The sequence below is a fragment of the Petromyzon marinus genome, chromosome 17, assembly GCF_048934315.1.
Source record: "Petromyzon marinus isolate PM22_M1 ecotype Great Lakes invasive population chromosome 17, UKy_Petmar_22M1.pri1.0, whole genome shotgun sequence".
Classification (NCBI taxonomy): domain Eukaryota; kingdom Metazoa; phylum Chordata; class Hyperoartia; order Petromyzontiformes; family Petromyzontidae; genus Petromyzon; species Petromyzon marinus.
The window spans coordinates 20,714,748-20,732,159 of NC_133683.1; the positions used below are offsets into that span (position 1 = coordinate 20,714,748).

A 17,412-nucleotide genomic window follows, 5' to 3' on the forward strand; every position below is an offset into this window, starting at 1 on the left:
CATCTCCCTTACCTCGCTCCCCTCGCCATGCTCTCTATCTCACCTCTCATCCTTCCCCTCGCAATCCTCTCCCCATCTCCCTCCCCTCTCCTCATCTCCCTCCCCCCTCCCCCATCTCCCTCCCCTCTCCTCATCTCCCTCCCCTCTCCCCCATCTCCCTCCCCATCTCCCTCCCCTCTCCCCCATCTCCCTCCCCTCTCCCCATCTCCCTCCCCTCTCCCCCATCTCCCTCCGCTCTCCCCATCTCCCTCCCCTCTCCCCCATCTCCCTCCCCTCTCGCCATCTCCCTCCCCTCTCGCCATCTCCCTCCCCTCTCCTCATCTCCCTCCCCTCTCCCCCATCTCCCTCCCCTCTCCCCATCTCCCTCCCCTCTCCCCCATCTCCCTCCCCTCTCCCCATATCCCTCCCCTCTCATCTCCCTCCCATCTCCCTCCCCTCTCCCCCATCTCCCTCCCCTCTCCATTCTCTCCCATCTCGCTCGATCCTCTCACCTCGCTCCACTCCCGCTCCTCTGCACCCTCTGCTCCTCCTCCTGTGCAAATAACAGAGACACCCCTTCACGATGGTCTCTTGATAACCCTGCCGCCGTCCCCTGTGCTTGTTGTTAACCCACCCAACCTTGCTCCGCCGAGGATGTCGCTGCGAGTGTCGCCCTCTGGCGGCACGGCAGACGGCGGCAGGCTGCTGAGCCGAGATTTGCCGTCGGATGGAATCCCTCGGGGGCCTTGCATCTGGTTGGTGGCACACGGAGGATCAGAATATTTATTAATCCTGGGGGAATTCGATGAGCTACAGAGCTATTTTTTCACAGATGTCCAGTAGGCGCGGGTCAGCAAGTTACAACAACAAGCAATACGAAAACACGATATGAGTGCAAAGTATTGGAAAAGTACGCAAATCACTAATATATGTTTATTTTACCAGCTAAAGCACGCTAATATGTTTATTTTACCAGCTAAAGCACGCTGATCTATTATGAGATGCTACCTTGGTGTAATGGTTGGCACACTATATCAAAGGTTGCTGATTCAAGTATTTTTTTAAAAAGTGTATTCATTAAAATGTTTGTTTTTTTAGCAGGTTAGATCCACTGAGTTATATAGCTGTTTTTCATGAAGCGATAGCTGAACGAAGTGGGTGGCTTATCATGTGGACATTTTTATCAGCCAAATAATCGAAACGCATTGTTCAACCGCCCGTGTCTCCCGGCCTTGAGAGTGGAACTAACCCCTTGGATGTGCTCACCAGAGTCGCCGCTCTCTCGCCTTGCTTTAAACAAAGAGACTCATTCGCTACAGACTCCGATTCGGGCACTGGGAGATCCAAACAGAATCCAAGAAGATGCAGGGGCTGTGATATGAGATTACTCGCTCACGTTATTATTGTTGTTTTAAAATATATGTTTACGGTTATAATATTGCCCCTGAACGAAATCACACAATCCGATCAGGGGCCGTCCATAAATGACGTCACGCGATTTTGGACGATTTCCCCCTCGTCACACGGCGTCACAAAGAGCCAGACTCTCCCCTCAGATCTGCCCCCACCCCCCCCCCCCCCAAAATATATATAAAACATGCTTCAAATCGCTTTAAACTATTGTCATTGTAGTGCGTATTTAATGTGGCGCTGCACTCTGATGTTGCAGGAGAAAACATTTATTAAAAAGTATATTTAATTAAGCAAAACGTGTTGTCTATTTTTTTTAAGTTGCCCATTTTGATGTGACGTCACATTTCTCACCCCCCCCCCCGTCACACATTGTCACAAATGTCTGACCCCCCCCCCACCTCCCAGGTGCGTGACGTCATTTATGGACGGCCACCTCAAATATAAAAAAGCTAAGCAGGCTTTGAGTTTGAATAGTGCTTGAATGGATCACTACCACGCATAACATGCATTACAGGCTGCTTGGCTCTGATGGGTAGCAGCAAAATCAGTTCTGCAACCATGATACTGCAGCACGTCTTGCTTCCTGCCATCACCAGCCAACACCGATCAGTGTGGTGAAGTATGGTCAAACAATGCCCATAACCAACACGGAGTGGTGATGGCCCTCGTCCACCAGTGAATTACCAAAAATATCTGTACACGTACTGTATATGTTTAGGGGTAATTGTCTACATATTATCAATTATGCAAATCTGATTTTCGTCTGTTTTAACATTGCTGTCTGTACCTATGTGTGATTGTATGCCAACTGCAGTAGTCTTCTTTTCAGGCCTAGTCGGTCCTGTGCATCTTCCACAGGAGAGGTGTAGGGAATTTAAAGGAGGCCTATATATCTGCATTATTGACTTGTTCAAGGCCTTTGATACAATCAATAGGCCAGGGCTCTGGGTTGTTCTTCGTGCTCACAATCGTTAAGGACCTTCATTATGGTGGGCAGGCCTGGGTAAAGTTACGTGGCCAGAAGTCAGAGCCATTCCCTGTTCACGTTGGGGTACAAAAGGGTTGTTCTCTGGCTCGGACATTATTTATCATCTTTGACCACGTAGTACGAGACGCTTTCCAAGGCTGTACCAGAGGAATTTATATCTGGTACAGATACAATGGGAGGCTGATCCATGCCTGGGTGCAGTCAAGGGATGGCACCCTATTGGTCACGCATGGTATGTATGCTGATGATCTGGCGATTGCTCCTCGCTCTGATGAGTTTGAGGCGCTGATGCTGAACTTGGAGTGTGCCACTAAGGGGTGGGGAATTATCATTAGCCCCACCAAAACTAAGCACCTGCCTGGGTATTTTGTGTTATCCAATACCCTTTCAACTCCATACGAGTGATGGGGCATTTGTGGAGAGTGGAATAGTCTACAAACCTAAATCGTGTGATTATGACTAATTTCAGTTTGGCAGCAGAGGTTTCACTCCAAATCAGCCGTGCGGCATTATCTTTTCGACAACTGCGCAATGCTGTGTGGAAGCTACCTGGTCTGCCACTCCACACGAAGCTCCGGGTCTTCTCGGCCACAGTCATGCCCTCCCTTCTCTATGCTTGCAAAACGTGGACCCCTCTAATGGAACATTCAGGCTGGCCTGCCTACGATCCATCCTGCGTTTAACCAGGCTGGATTGTGTGAGGAGCTCACAAATCCTTGAAAGATCTAGGACACATTCCTATCAGTGAGCTCCTCTAGCAGGCGAGGCTGCGTTGGCTGGGTCAAATCGCCCACATGCCCAACCACCGCATGCCCAAGCAGCTTCTGTTTTGTCCGAATAGAGGGGGATAAACGGGCACGACACGGGCTGGAGAAGAGATGGAGTGATGTGGTACAGGAGGATGTGGAGCTGAGTGGACTTGCCGAAGACTGATACCGGCGGTGTCAGGATCGCCGTCTACGGAGGAGGTTCATGAAGGACGCTACTGGGCAGTTGGACGCAGTCGCCCTCCAACAACAACGGAGGGGCAGAGAAGCGACTGTCAAAACGAGCAGACCGTCCGGCGGCTACAACGCAGCGAGTTGGCGTAGTCGAGAGCACAGATGGTGAATCTGCCAGTCATCTCAGTCAGTCAACCCGTGACACCTGGGTCCGTCCCGTTACCTCGTGTCAATCAGCGCGCCTTCGACACTCCACGTGGCCTCGGAGTGCACCTAGCCTGGCACAAGCGCCGTGGAGACGTCCCCGCCACTTAGTGGCGAATTGCGGGTGTTGTACGAGTTAAATATACGTACGTGAAGGTATGTGTTGAGGCCAGCCTGCTTTCCCAAGCACACTCCTTGTGTGTATTTGTATGAAAGTGATCCGTGTACTGCTGGTACACACACGCGTACATTTTGTCCGCCTTTACTATGTGGTAATTTAAAAATACATTTCTCCAAACTCGTTACCATGATCTCAATGATGACACAACCTTGAACCTTCTACGAGTATATAGGCGTTTCACATGCGTAAACATATACACGGAAACGCCTCTATTAGCCGTTCACTGGGTCTGACGAGATTCATGTACCCTGAAGCTTAATTAGCTTCCATGGACTCAGAGAGTGCATTAATTGGGCGTTAAGCGGTTAACATCTGCCTGAATGAAGATTAACACCCGCACTGCCAGAGGCACATCTAGAAACGTTTCAAAGAGGGGGGCACCCCCACAATTATATTGCATAGAGGGCCCTACATTAACAATAATACATTCAATCAAATTTCTATTATAAACATATACATAAAATGCAATTGTTCGGGGTCTCCAGAAGGGGTCATCACCCAACCCCCTCTACCCCACCACCCCTTCCATCCCCCCCCCCCCTTGTTGGACACGCCACTGTGCTCGAGTGACAGAGCTTGGTCTTGACCGACACACCGGAAAGTTACCACGTGTGCCCTCACTGCAGATCACATGCCCTTGTACACGTGTATGGCCATTCAAGTTGACCTTGGGATGCAACCGAGATGCCCTTTGATCCCGACGTGTTTTTGACCAAATAGTTCGAGAAGCCTTTCATGGCTGTACCAGTGGAATTTACATCTGGTGCAGATACAAAGGGAGACAAATCGATACCTGCGTACATACACGGAATGACTTCCTGCTAATAATTGCTATGTATTTATGGTCCATATTTTGGTGACTTGGTAACTGCTGCTCATTCTGAGGAGGTGGAGACTCCTGCTCAACGTGAGCTTGCCACGTGAGAAAGAGGACCTGACCATCACATCCACCAAAACAAAGCGACTGCACTGGTAATCTTTGTAATCACTCACTCCATCCCCTCAGCCCTCCACGAGTTATGGAATGGTTGTGGAGGACTTTACGTACCTGAGCAGTGTTCAACATTGCCAGTTCCGGCGTGGCACTAGAGGTCTCGCTCAGAATCAGATCAGCAGCAGGATCTCTTTATCCGTTGCATAACACTGGAAGCTGCCTGGCCGGTCGCTTCACACGAAACCTCTTCTTCATGCCTGCAAAATGAGAAGCCCGAACCAAAATCACTTGTGCCAACTTGAAGCAGTCAGACTGCTCTGCCTATGATCCATCCTAGGTTTAAGCAGACTGGATTTCTTTTTTTGTAGAGCTCACAGATACTTGAAAGATCTGGACGTAGGCCCAACGGTGGACTCCTACAGCAGGAGATAATGCATTGGCTCGGTCACGCAGCACGAATGCCAGCCACCAGATGCCCGAGCAGCTTCTGTTTGGCTGGTTAAGTCGACTGAATGGGCACAGCACAGGCTAGATAAGAGATGGGTGGATCTGGTACAGGACGACTTGGAGCTGAGTGGACTCACAGATGATGGGTATCCGCGGTGTTCAGATCAGCCTCTGTGGAGGGGGCACATGAAACACGCTACTGGGCAGTTGGAGGCAATCACCCTCCGAGAACATGGAGGTGGTGACGATATGCACACAACAACGAGTAAAGCACAGGGCAGTTGAAACACGTCCAGTTATGCGCAGTGGGGTCGCACAGGCTGTGCACCTGCCAGTCATAATAGTCACAAAACCCGGATTCTTCAACTTGTCTAATGATCTTCAGCGAGGTGAGCTTTTGACACTTCACGTGGCCGACGCTCCTCTGAGAATGTTTTATATAAAAAAAACGGGAACACGTGCTGGGGCTGAGAGGTAAGAGATCAAAGGGCGCAGTAATGGCATAAATCTGAAATTGAATGAAAGCAGTCTTCCGGATTCTCTGTCTCGTGCATTCGGCACGGCCTTGAGTGGTATTATGTTATCAAAGCATCAGTTAAGCCAGGCAAAATCCTTATAATTAGTAAGCCACACCTAAAATAGTAACCTCACCAGCTCTCATGGACTGTACGCTCAGAAGACACACATTTTATACTAGCTGTACTACCCGGCTTCGCCCGGGACTTGGGTCCTCCACGCCCGGCCGCCTTTGTCTCCCCAGTGGCGATGTTCACACCACAGCAGTTACTCGTTTGAGGCTGAGTCGACCTAGGGGAGGCCCAGGACCGGTAGAAATAATCGTCACCAGTGGTGGCCGCGAGCGGGAATCGAACTCGGGTCGCCGGGTTCGTAGCGCAGCGCGATAACCACTACACTACAATGCGTTACGCTTCCACATGCATTATTGAGCTCCCCCCCCCCCCCAAAAAAAGTATTTTTATAATGTTTGCATGGTGTACAGTCTGGAAAGTACCCACATGGCAAATTTCAAGTTTGTTGCATGTCGGGAAGTACGCTAAACATTTTGAACAGACACACATTCACAACTTTGCCTTTTATATATATGGAGATGGAGATATTTTATGTATATAAAACGTTGTAATATTCTAGCTAGACAAGCTATAATAAGTCAAATATGTATAACAGGTTAAAACCTATCTAAGCTCATAAAATTGCAGTTCTATGTACATAATTTTCTCTCAAGCCATAATTATACCATTTTTGGCTTGTCTGCTTATTCAAGGCAAAAATAATATGTTGTACTGATAGTTTGGATTTATTTTGGAGTAATCCACCCTGAGGCATGTTTAAACATTTAGAGTAGTTAAATCTTCCTCTGCACTCACGTGTTTTTCAAATACTACAGCATTGTAAAAGTGGCAATATTTCCAGTGAAACATCCAAAACTCGTAATTTTTAAATTAGTTCAGCACATTTGTAAAAAAAAGCTTTTGGGGCCCATTCAAATACTGTCGAGAAAAACACGTGATGTTGACCGGTAAACATTTTTTTAAAGCACATTTTTATCGTTATATAGCATGTCGGATACAATAATGCAGGATGATCATCATATTTATCATGCACAATTTATACAGACACGAGGCCTCAATAAAAAACAACATTTACAGTTGTAATGGTCATAAGCCAGTGAATGTAATTTACAAAAGAAAAATGTAATGTTGAACACATAAAACCACTGATAAAAAACACTGTTAAACCAATTTATGCAAAAAGTATAAATGATATGCTTCACATGAAAACATAAAATAAATTGACGAATTCATATGTATATACAAAGCCATAAGTTCCTCACTATTCAAGATAAATGTTTGAATGCATTCATACACTCGTCGAATCAAATCGATTCTCACCTCCATGATATAAGCATCAAAGTGTTGTTTGTGAGCATCTTTTTGTCAATTCATATAAAAAGTACTGTTAGTGAGCACCAGGTGCTCATTTAAGGCTGAGTCGACCTATGAGAGGCCCATGACCGGTCGAGATATCACTCGTCACTGACGCTAGCTGTGGCTGGGAATAAAACTCAGATAGCAGGATTTGTAGTGCAGTGCGCTAACCACTATGCCGTACCGCTCTCCACAATTCACATTGCTTTTATGTATTGCCATTGAAGATATATTATTGTTTGAATTATCAACTTTAAGTATGCTGTATATAATGGTTTTACATGACCCCTGCAGCCACAAGAAGCACTACACTCATCCCAATACGATATTTAGGGAAAATATTACTATATTGACTCGTATTCAATAGTTGCTTTTATAGTTAAAATATACATTTACATTTTTAACTCTCATAGAGGCCGAAGTGCGTCTGTGCTTACACGTGGCTTAATACCCATCTCTGTTGATGGTCCTTAGCCAGTGGTGGACATTCTCCATTCCTATGGCAGGAGCCAGTATACAGAGAGGACAACGGCTGCCAATATGTTTAATGTACTGCCCATCGTAACCTTATCATGATGAACAAAGTCTACTCTAGACCTTCCATTTGCGAAATTAAATACTCTGCCAAGATAAACAACCGAACATTTCCACCACTCCAGCCTAAATCAAGTTTCTTACACCCCGCCAGCCGACCCCTCCCCCACCGCCTCTGTCCACCCTGCAGTATAATTGCCTCGACCACCGTTGTTCTATCGGCGTGTGATGGGGTAAAACATGCACACTCACCCCTGTTCAGATTGAGAGTCTACCAGTGCTGTGTTTCGTCAGCTTTGTTGTATGATGCGGAGGCCTGGACATTGCTTCGAGATGATTTGGATCGGCTGCAGTCCTTCCGCATGCGATGCCAAAGACGACTTCTTGGTATCCGACGTTTGGACTTCTTCCGAAATGCCACCGTTGCAACCGCGACCGGTCTCCTAGCGATTGAGAGCTTAGTACGAGGATGAAGACGGCCGTCACTTTGTGTGAACACGTCGCCCGGCCGTCTTTTCGTGCAAACTCCGTTTTAAAAAAAAAAAAATTGCGCGCTTCAGTTTGGATGTCGCCGTTCGAAGCGGACTGCGACCCTCGAAGGAACGGTGTCACCCACGTGACCCGTGGATCATACAAATCACTCGAGACACGCCGGTGTATGGCAGCATGAGCAGTTGATGCCAATGCTGTCGCAAAAGTTCACGCTTTTTACACAACGACATTTCGCTATATGCGATGAATAGAATTCTAAGATGTCTGCGCAGTGTGGAAGAGTAGGCCAAATACCCTCCAGAGAAGCCTCTAGTGGAGGTCCTGATACCAGTGGTGGCATGAGCGCGCAATTGCAGTGCTGCACCTTTGCCGGTACAGTTAGTGGCATGAGCAGCCTAAATTAAAGTGTGTCAAGTGATACAAATCAAAGGCCGCTCATATCTTTCAAGATGTTCCAATGTTCCGTTTAAACCCTCTCGCACGATAAAGATTATGGATAGTTGTAGAGAAACACACTGCAGTAGTTCAGTAAAAAACAATTAAAGTTATGAGTGGACGATTTCTGCATTTCAGCTGACAAAAAAAATCGCCTTAAAATTGCTGAGGCAGTATTGATGAGATTTACCACATCTGTTTGCTTTTTTTAAAACGGCTATGCACGTGGTAAAGGTCAGTGAGTTATTGACAATTTCCGAAGTCAAGATGCCATTATATGCCCAATTGACGCAGGAATTTCTAATATCCTTGCAAACTGAAACGGAAAAATGGCTTTAACGTGGCGTGCCTTTGTTTGAAAAGCTGAATTTCATTGTTTGCATTTCAAATTATATTTGTTTCAGCGTGGCTATTGCTATATAAACAACATTTGGAGAGTTGGTTTTAAAAGCAATGTATTGTAACTCAAATTTTAGTGCTTTCAAAGTAATATGATTACTCATGAAATCTTATTCATCCCCTCTCGCCTCTGTCCACCCAGCAGTAAAAATGGGTTAACCGCAGTTAGTCGATCGGCAGGCCGCCGCGTGTGGTGGGGTAAAGTGTGGTTACTTCAACTCCTCTCTCAGCATGGAAGAATAGGCCAAAACTCTCGAGGGGGCAGTATAGATGGTGATGCTGTACTAAAATGACAGCTCCTCTAGGGCCGACACATGGCAAGGCATGACAGAATGGACCCACCGTGGTTTGTTTATTTGGCAGGTCATGTGAGGTGGGTTAAAATGTGGGAACTCCCACACCTTCCAAGACATCTGGCCAGCATGAAAAAAAAAATGGTCGTTATATTTGTAGAGCGTTCGGCTGTCCAGAGGGGCTGTCGAAAGCTTTAATGTACGTATGTTGAACGTCTTTCACACCGCGCATAGCCAATCGTGATAATCGGAGGTGCAGGGGAAGGGCAACAATCTAAACACAAAAAGCAGTTCTAAAGAAATTAGTTTTTAATCTAGATTCTATAAAAGTGTGTAACTCCAGTGGCTTCCTAATATTGGAAGGAAGATCGTTCCAGACAGCCGCAGAAGTGCATCTGAAAGCCCGCGATGCGATGACCCTCTTTGTTCGACGGCAAGAGGGCTTCGCATGATAGATCCCACCCAGCTGAATACCCTTGCTTGCTTCAGCACGTGTTGCCATGGCTGCTTTTGACTTTTATAAACATAAAATGAGCTTTAAATGTATCTTCCACTGCACAACTTCTCAACGCCCTTTATAAGTAACGGGAAGGTAAAGTCGCAGCCCTGCAATTGCTTGCTCGCAACACGGCTGGCAGAAAAGCCTCCGCAAAAGGGAGCAGTTGACAGGCCCTCTGCGGCTTTATTGGCCTATTCTCCACGCTGGCGTATAAGATGTGGGAGAAACTTTCACCCCACCCGCACGGGACCTTCCCCGTCGACAAACTGCGGTGTACCCATTTTGTAATGACCTGCCCATATTATGGCGCTGGATAAGTTGTCAATATTATTAATTGATTGTGTACTGCTGGGCAGACAAAGAGGCGGGGAGAATTTAAGGAACGTGCCACCTGTTTAAGTGACACGCACTGCAGCGTGCTAACCTTTCCACCAGGCCAGAATACATTTAAGAAATATACCTGTAACGTGTACAATGTTTTTTTAAGTGCAGAGACATAAACGAAACAATGCTTAATCTATTTTCACTGCACGTGGTTGCTTTCAAATAAAAACTATTCACATTGCTACTCAGTCCGCAGACTTTGTGGCGACTGTTTGCTTTGACTCTTCATTGTTTTGATTTTTATTCTTTATTTCAAATTTAAAGTCATCATGAGACATTTCTTTTAAGTTAAATTACTTTCACCTGGAAAATCCCTTGGCATGGAACATCGCTTTTTTCCAGTCCATGCGAAGCCAATCTGATTAAACACATAAAAACGGAGTAAAACTATAACTATTGGATAATTGGCACCTAACTTTAGTCATTTGTTTACAGAAGCACGTCGTCACGCCTACCTTTCATAAATGTCATATCATGTTATATACACCGATTTAAAACCTTATTTTGGCACATTGGAATGTTGAGTTTCGTTATTAATTTAAGTTTTCAAAAAGAACTCCAACCTGCTACTATCATCTTTTTGACCTCATCATTTAGATTCTGGTCCACCTCTCATAACTTCCAAGGTACACTTGGCCTACTTTTCCACACTCAAGTTCATTATTTCTGAATCGGCAACATGCAGAGTGACAAACAAAATGAATCCTGAACAGTGTGGAAAGATATGCATAGAGACGCAGATTCCACTTAGAATCACAACGAGAGACAGGGAAAGGAAAGACATGGATTACATAACGCAAATTATAGAAATGTTTTTGACCGTTCAGAAACGTAAGTGGACTTGCGCAGAACATGTCACGAGAATGGATGATGACCGGTGTTTGTGAATAACGATGGAGTGGCAGACAAAAGAGAACAAATAAATTCGTGTGGGACAACGTCCACCACGGAGATGGAGCAATGAAATTGGTTCAAGTGCATGCAGGCACTCGGAAGATTTCTGTATCCAAGGACCGTGAAAGATGTAAACAGCTTGGAGAGGCTTTCATCCAGCAGTGGATAGGTCACGGCCTGTGATGCTGACTTTCAATATAATTTTAACTTCGCGTGAACTTTTTTTTTGCCCATGTTGCAACCCCTGGTGGTAAAAAAAAGTCACAGTGAATGCCCCGTACTCTGGGAACAGAACTACTGCGCTTTATCAGTGAGCTTCTATTTAATATCCGCGCTGTGCCCACGTACACGGTGGAGTTGGGGAGACTCTTATCGCGAAGCGCACGGCATTGAGTTGTAGGACATCAGCACCGCCAGGGGGTTCGCTCGGATAATGATCAGCCGTTGTCCTGCCACCACCAGGCCAAGTAGCAGCCTCACTGTTCCTACACGCGCACATGTACAGCCCTTGCGTCAATCCACTGCTGGACGAGGGCCTCCCCATGCCTCGCGGGTCGTGGGTTTTTTTTTACCATACATCACCATACTGGTCAGTGCGGATTGGTGAAAACGGGAATCATAAATGCGGGAGCATAGAAGGACAGTACAGTACAACAATGTATTTCGCTGCACTGACCCTCTGCTGCTCCCAAAAAAGCACACCGCGGCCCTCCTATGACTGACTAGGCAGGCTTTAAACCTGCTTAGCTTGCGATATTTTACGTGATCGTGCGAATTCCAGACGATTTTGATCAACGGCTTCCTTCATCATTAGACCTCCTTTGCCAGTACCAAAATATAATAATAGGGGTTTTCCCCTTTTTTTCTGGCAACAAAACTGAAACCTTTTTACGAGGATTCATGTCTGCATTAACCACAATACCTGCAGTCAAAATGCAAACAAAAAATAATACTATGATAATATATGCATTGTCCTTGAAACTGATTGGCCCACACCACGGGACGGCTTTCTTTTGAGCCTCGACCCAATTGGTGTTCGACCAGATGACGCCTACATCTTCCGCATGTGAAATCGCAACAAAAGTTTAACTTTTGTACCGACGTTCCAATTCGATAAGCAAGACTTTCAACGTCTGAGGAAGGAGTTGTGTGTTTTCAAGATCCACTGCACTTCAGCCTGACCTAACGAATGAGTTGCTTGCTTTGGCTAAATCAGTTCTGAAATAAAATAAAAACAAGTCAAAGGATGGAAAATAAATTAATGTAAAGAAATGGGTGGTGCAAGGTCAGGTCGAGGTGTGGGCGTTATAGTTTCCTTTCCTAAAATAGGTTTCCACTGAACTGGCAAAATGTGTTTTAATATAAACAATGACTCTCGAAATGGGTGAAATGAGCTCATGTGCACGTAGCAGTTACAGTGAGGGAAAAAAAGTATTTGATCCCCTGCTGATTTTGTGCATTTGCCCACTGACAAAGAAATGATCAGTCTATAATTTTAATGGTAGGTTTATTTGAACAGTGAGAGACAGAATAACAAATAGAAAATCCAGAAAAACGCATGTCAAAAATGTTATAAATTTATTTGGATTTTAATGAGGGAAATAAGTATTTGACCCCCTCTCAATCAGAAAGATTTCTGGCTCCCAGGTGTCTTTTATACAGGTAACGAGCTGAGATTAGGAGCACACTCTTAAAGGGAGTGTTCCTAATCTCAGCTTGTTACCTATATAAAAGACACCTGTCCACAGAAGCAATCAATCAATCATTCCAAACTTTCCACCATGGCCAAGACCAAAGAGCTCTCCAAGGATGTCACAGACAAGATTGTAGACCTACACAAGGCTGGAATGGGCTACAAGACCATTCCCAAGCAGCTTGGTGAGAATGTGACAACAGTTGGTGCGATTATTCGCAAATGGAAGAAACACAAAAGAACTGTCAATCTCCCTCGGCCTGGGGCTCCATGCAAGATCTCACCTCGTGGAGTTGCAATGATCATGAGAACGGTGAGGAATCAGCCCAGAACTACACGGGAGGATCTTGTCAATGATCTCAAGGCAGCTGGGACCATAATCACCAAGAAAACAATTGGTAACACACTACGCCATGATGGACTGAAATCCTGCAGCACCCGCAAAGTCCCCCTGCTCAAGAAAGCACATATACATGCCCGTCTGAAGTTTGCCAATGAACATCTGAATGATTCAGAGGACAACTGGGTGAAAGTGTTGTGGTCAGATGAGACCAAAATGGAGCTCTTTGGCATCAACTCAACTCGCCGTGTTTGGATGAGGAGGAATGCTGCCGATGACCCCAAGAACACCATCCCCACCGTCAAACATGGAGGTGGAAACATTAGGCTTTGGGGGTGTTTTTCTGCTAAGGGGACAGGACAACTTCACAGCATCAAAAGGACGATGGACGGGGCCATGTACCGTCAAATCTTGGGTGAGAACCTCCTTCCCTCAGCCAGGGCATTGAAAATGGGTCGTGAATGGGTATTCCAGCATGATAATGACCCAAAACACATGGCCAAGGCAACAAAGGAGTGGCTCAAGAAGAAGCACATAAAGGTCCTGGAGTGGCCTGGCCAGTCTCCAGACCTTAATCCCATAGAAAATGTGGAGGGAGCTGAAGGTTCGAGTTGGCAAACGTCAGCCTCGAAACCTTAATGACTTGGAGAAGATATGCAAAGAGGAGTGGGACAAAATCCCTCCTGAGATGTGTGCAAACATGGTGGCCAACTACAAGAAACGTCTGACCTCTGTGATTGCCAACAAGGGTTTTGCCACCAAGTACTAAGTCATGTTTTGCAGCGGGGTCAAATACTTATTTCCCTCATTAAAATGCAAATCAATTTATAACATTTTTGACATGCGTTTTCCTGGATTTTTTTGTTGTTATTCTGTCTCACTGTTCAAATAAACTTACCATTAAAATTATAGAATGATCATTTCTTTGTCAGTGGGCAAACGTACAAAATCAGCATGGGATCAAATACTGTTTTCCCTCACTGTACACTGTTAAATCGCTCGACCGTGAGAGATCGCGACAGCTCGGGAAGGATTTCATTCAGCAGTGGATACATTGTGGATGATGATGGCACTATAATGTATAAAGTTACGTTAAAATAATAGAATTACACGTTTCATTTGGGCACGTTTTATTTACTAATTGATTTTTTTTAACACATAAATGGATATATATTAACTGGACTTTACGGAATTCACTTCCAACGCCTCTCGTTCTCCCACGAGTACCATAAATGTCGCAGACTGCAATTACTCACGCTCATTAAATTTACAATTAAACTCGACAAGTGCCTCCGTCAATTATCTTGACAAGGTAACTCACCGATTCAATCATTTTGTGCCGCGCCCATTCAATTAATTATGATCAAACAGCTCCCACGGCACGCACGGCACGGGGAGGCTCTCATCCACCAGCGGATTGTCTCTGCCAGTCAACCGTCTGTTGTCCATCACCTTGACAGAGGCATCTCGTTGAGGGCACTTAATCCGATACGTCCGTCACTCCCTTCGTCTCACGTCCGGCATGGTGGTGTGCTATGTCCCGGCATAACAAGGTGTACATGTAATAGATGGTTTAAATAGCAGTGGCATTTTATTGACTAGTTTCTAAATCGATTACGATTACATTCTAGTGCTGTAAATCATCTTGTTTCCTTTGCCGCTTCTTCGCAGCATTTTCCCCACTCGTGTGACATCTGCAATCCTGAAAGTTTTTCCCCAAACATTCCACTCCAAGGCTATCTCCTTCACAATCCATGTAAATAATGAAACTTGTTAATTTAAAATTACTCTGATAAACTTCAAATCTAGATTTTACTCTGATAATATTTTTTTAAGTACTAACAATTAAAGGAATACCCATTTACACAAAAATGAGAAAATGCATTCTCACGAGACCTGGCTCCCATCACAGGTTTTACATATTTCAGAGTTACAGGATCACATGCGGGAAAGCAATTCTATGCCAACAATGAAGTGATGCGTGCTATTAATGAGTGTTTGATTAGTAAGACACTGCGTCCTTCTGGGCCAGGGTTAAAGCCGTGGAACCTCGATGGACCATGTATTTTGCATCTCAAGAGGACCATGCAGAAATTCGTTTTTTTGTTCCAGTCATTGCTCTCTATGTCGGGCTACGGACATGTAATTACCCCTCATTAGGCAACATTCCATCCTTGTGTTATTAAGAGAATAACACAGCGATGTTATTCTAAGATAATAACACGACTATTCTAAGAGAATAACACGACTAAGGTAAAAAAACATTGTGCAAACGTCATCAATTAAACCCCACAACCTGCACAGCATGCGGAAACCCTACATCCAGCAGTGGATTAACAAAAGGGCCGCTACATGTACACATAGACAACTTCTATGTGATACTAATGTCAACCACAACTACGTTGCTGCACTTATATTTATTTGCACGTGCGTTCATCGCAGTGGAGTTCAGACATTAATATAATCCACGTTTTGGCTCTCATCCTGATACCCTAAAATAACCACCATGTGCAATGGCAAGAGATTATTCAACACCCATTTATTCAACATTTCGACCTTGTCTAATGCCAGGGTTGAGGAGGCCACGGGGGGGTGGGGGTCTTGTTTCAATCAGTGTATAAAAGCAGCACACCCTCGCCGACTCATTGACAATAGGTCTTCCCTTGCCAGGAAACTGGGCTTGGGAGGGGTGCAGGGAACAGCAGGAAAGCAAACAGACGCCAGTGAGATCATGTTTGGACTTTTGCAATGCACGAGGATAAGTTGTTTTCCATGCACTCTTCACCGTGTTTAGCAAAACATCAACATCTCCAACCCCATACTAATGGAAAACGATAATCGTGTTCGAGTAATCTAAACGTCTGCCTGTACATTGAATAAGATAAACAAAATGAGGAGTTAACAAAGCACATTATTAAATTGACATACAAAGCACAATGACCCTTTTCAATCATTCCAGACTACCCTGTACAAGGGCACAAAGCACAAAACGTGGTGCCATTGATGCGTCTCATCATGGCCTCGTGGTTATTACCAGCACATGATTATCACTGGCAGGCACAGATTATAATAACCAATTTGTACCAACCCGATCCAGTGTTTGCTTGTAATGAACCACTACGTGTATGCGCTCCCAAAAGACCATTGTGCTGATGGGTTGTGTAAGGAATAGTTTAATTTCGATGCGTGAAGGATGCATATTGTCAGCTTTATTTATGTTATGCCATTTATATTCTCCTCAACGAGGGTCTTGATTATCTTGCGCAAATGTGTACCAAAGATGTGTGGGGTTTTTTTTTGTATATCAGTGAGCTTCGAAATAACTCAACTGAAATTCCAACGCTTACCTCCTGCTCGATCAATTTGTCGTGTGGCGCGCCCTGGTGTCAACGTGGTGCGATGCATTTAATCAGCCAGCCGTGTGCGTTCGGGGGGACGAGTGAGAGACGGACACGGCTTTACCGCATCCAAGAACACCGTCGTCCCCAAGACCGCAGCTCAGCTTGGTCTTCACCAAGCACTCGTCTCGTCTCGCACCCACAGCTCGACAGGGTCCGACTGCCACACAGGCGCCACCTTTGCTCGCTTGCTGCACCCAGGAGGCCCAGGCCGCTTCGGAACCTGATGATGAGCAGCTGTGGAAAAAAGAGCTTTATGGCTCATCGGATTCCTCCTGTATGAATTTCATCTGATTCTGATCCTGAGCATGGGGGCTCTTGCAAACCACGGCACCGAAGATCAAAGCAACATGTACAGCAGTATGGCAATATATATCTGTGACAGAGAGTTCAATTGGGGTTGGAAGTGCGTGGACCTAAACCTAGAGTGATTCGCGTAGCATAGGTGCCCCGCGAACATACTGTGCCGTTGTCATAGGGAGAAATTATATCGAGAGAAAAAGCACAGTTGAATTCAAAGCCTCTCTACATGCCTCCCTCCCACCAATGCCGACACACTCATGACATATGTTACCGGTCTCCTCTGTGAGACATGGAGCCACCGCGCTCACGATATTCAATCATACCTGCTGAGAATCATCTCGAAGAGGGTCACCATAAATCAGTGGGCTTCACTGCACACATGTGCCACCCTGTGGTTTACAGTGAATTGGCGCGGCTCTGGGATACATGCAGTCGATTAAAAGGCAGAGGACACGATGGCAATCTGTAAATGTAACAACAACAAATCAAGTCGATTGCTGCGGCTGCAATTGTCAGACGCAGATTTACAAACGTAAACGTTTGTCGGTCCGCTGCTGGACGAAGGTTTCCCCACGCCGTGTTGGTGCTGGTGATGGGGATTTGTTTTGACCATACTTCACCGCCCTGGTCAGTGCCGGGTGGCGAAGGGGTGGGAGCCATCACGGGTTGACAGATCCGATCATTCGCCACTGAAGTTAGTTAGCCTGAGCCGCCA

At 45.6% G+C, this 17,412-nt stretch overlaps 1 long non-coding RNA gene across 10 annotated transcripts in view; it reads right to left on the minus strand.

Annotated features, from left to right (window-relative positions):
* The window catches only part of LOC116943186 (uncharacterized), a 114,917-nt gene that overhangs the window by 1,665 nt on the left and 95,840 nt on the right, over positions 1-17,412 (minus strand). For 3 of the 10 annotated variants that reach the window (XR_012941851.1, XR_012941855.1, XR_012941853.1), the window contains one exon: positions 14,110-16,631. This is a non-coding gene — a long non-coding RNA (uncharacterized LOC116943186). Of the gene's footprint in view, positions 1-613; positions 732-3,675; positions 4,898-14,109; positions 16,632-17,412 lie in introns of those variants that run through there. The other 7 variants (XR_004402888.2, XR_012941856.1, XR_012941858.1 and 4 more) reach the window with 7 other exon arrangements.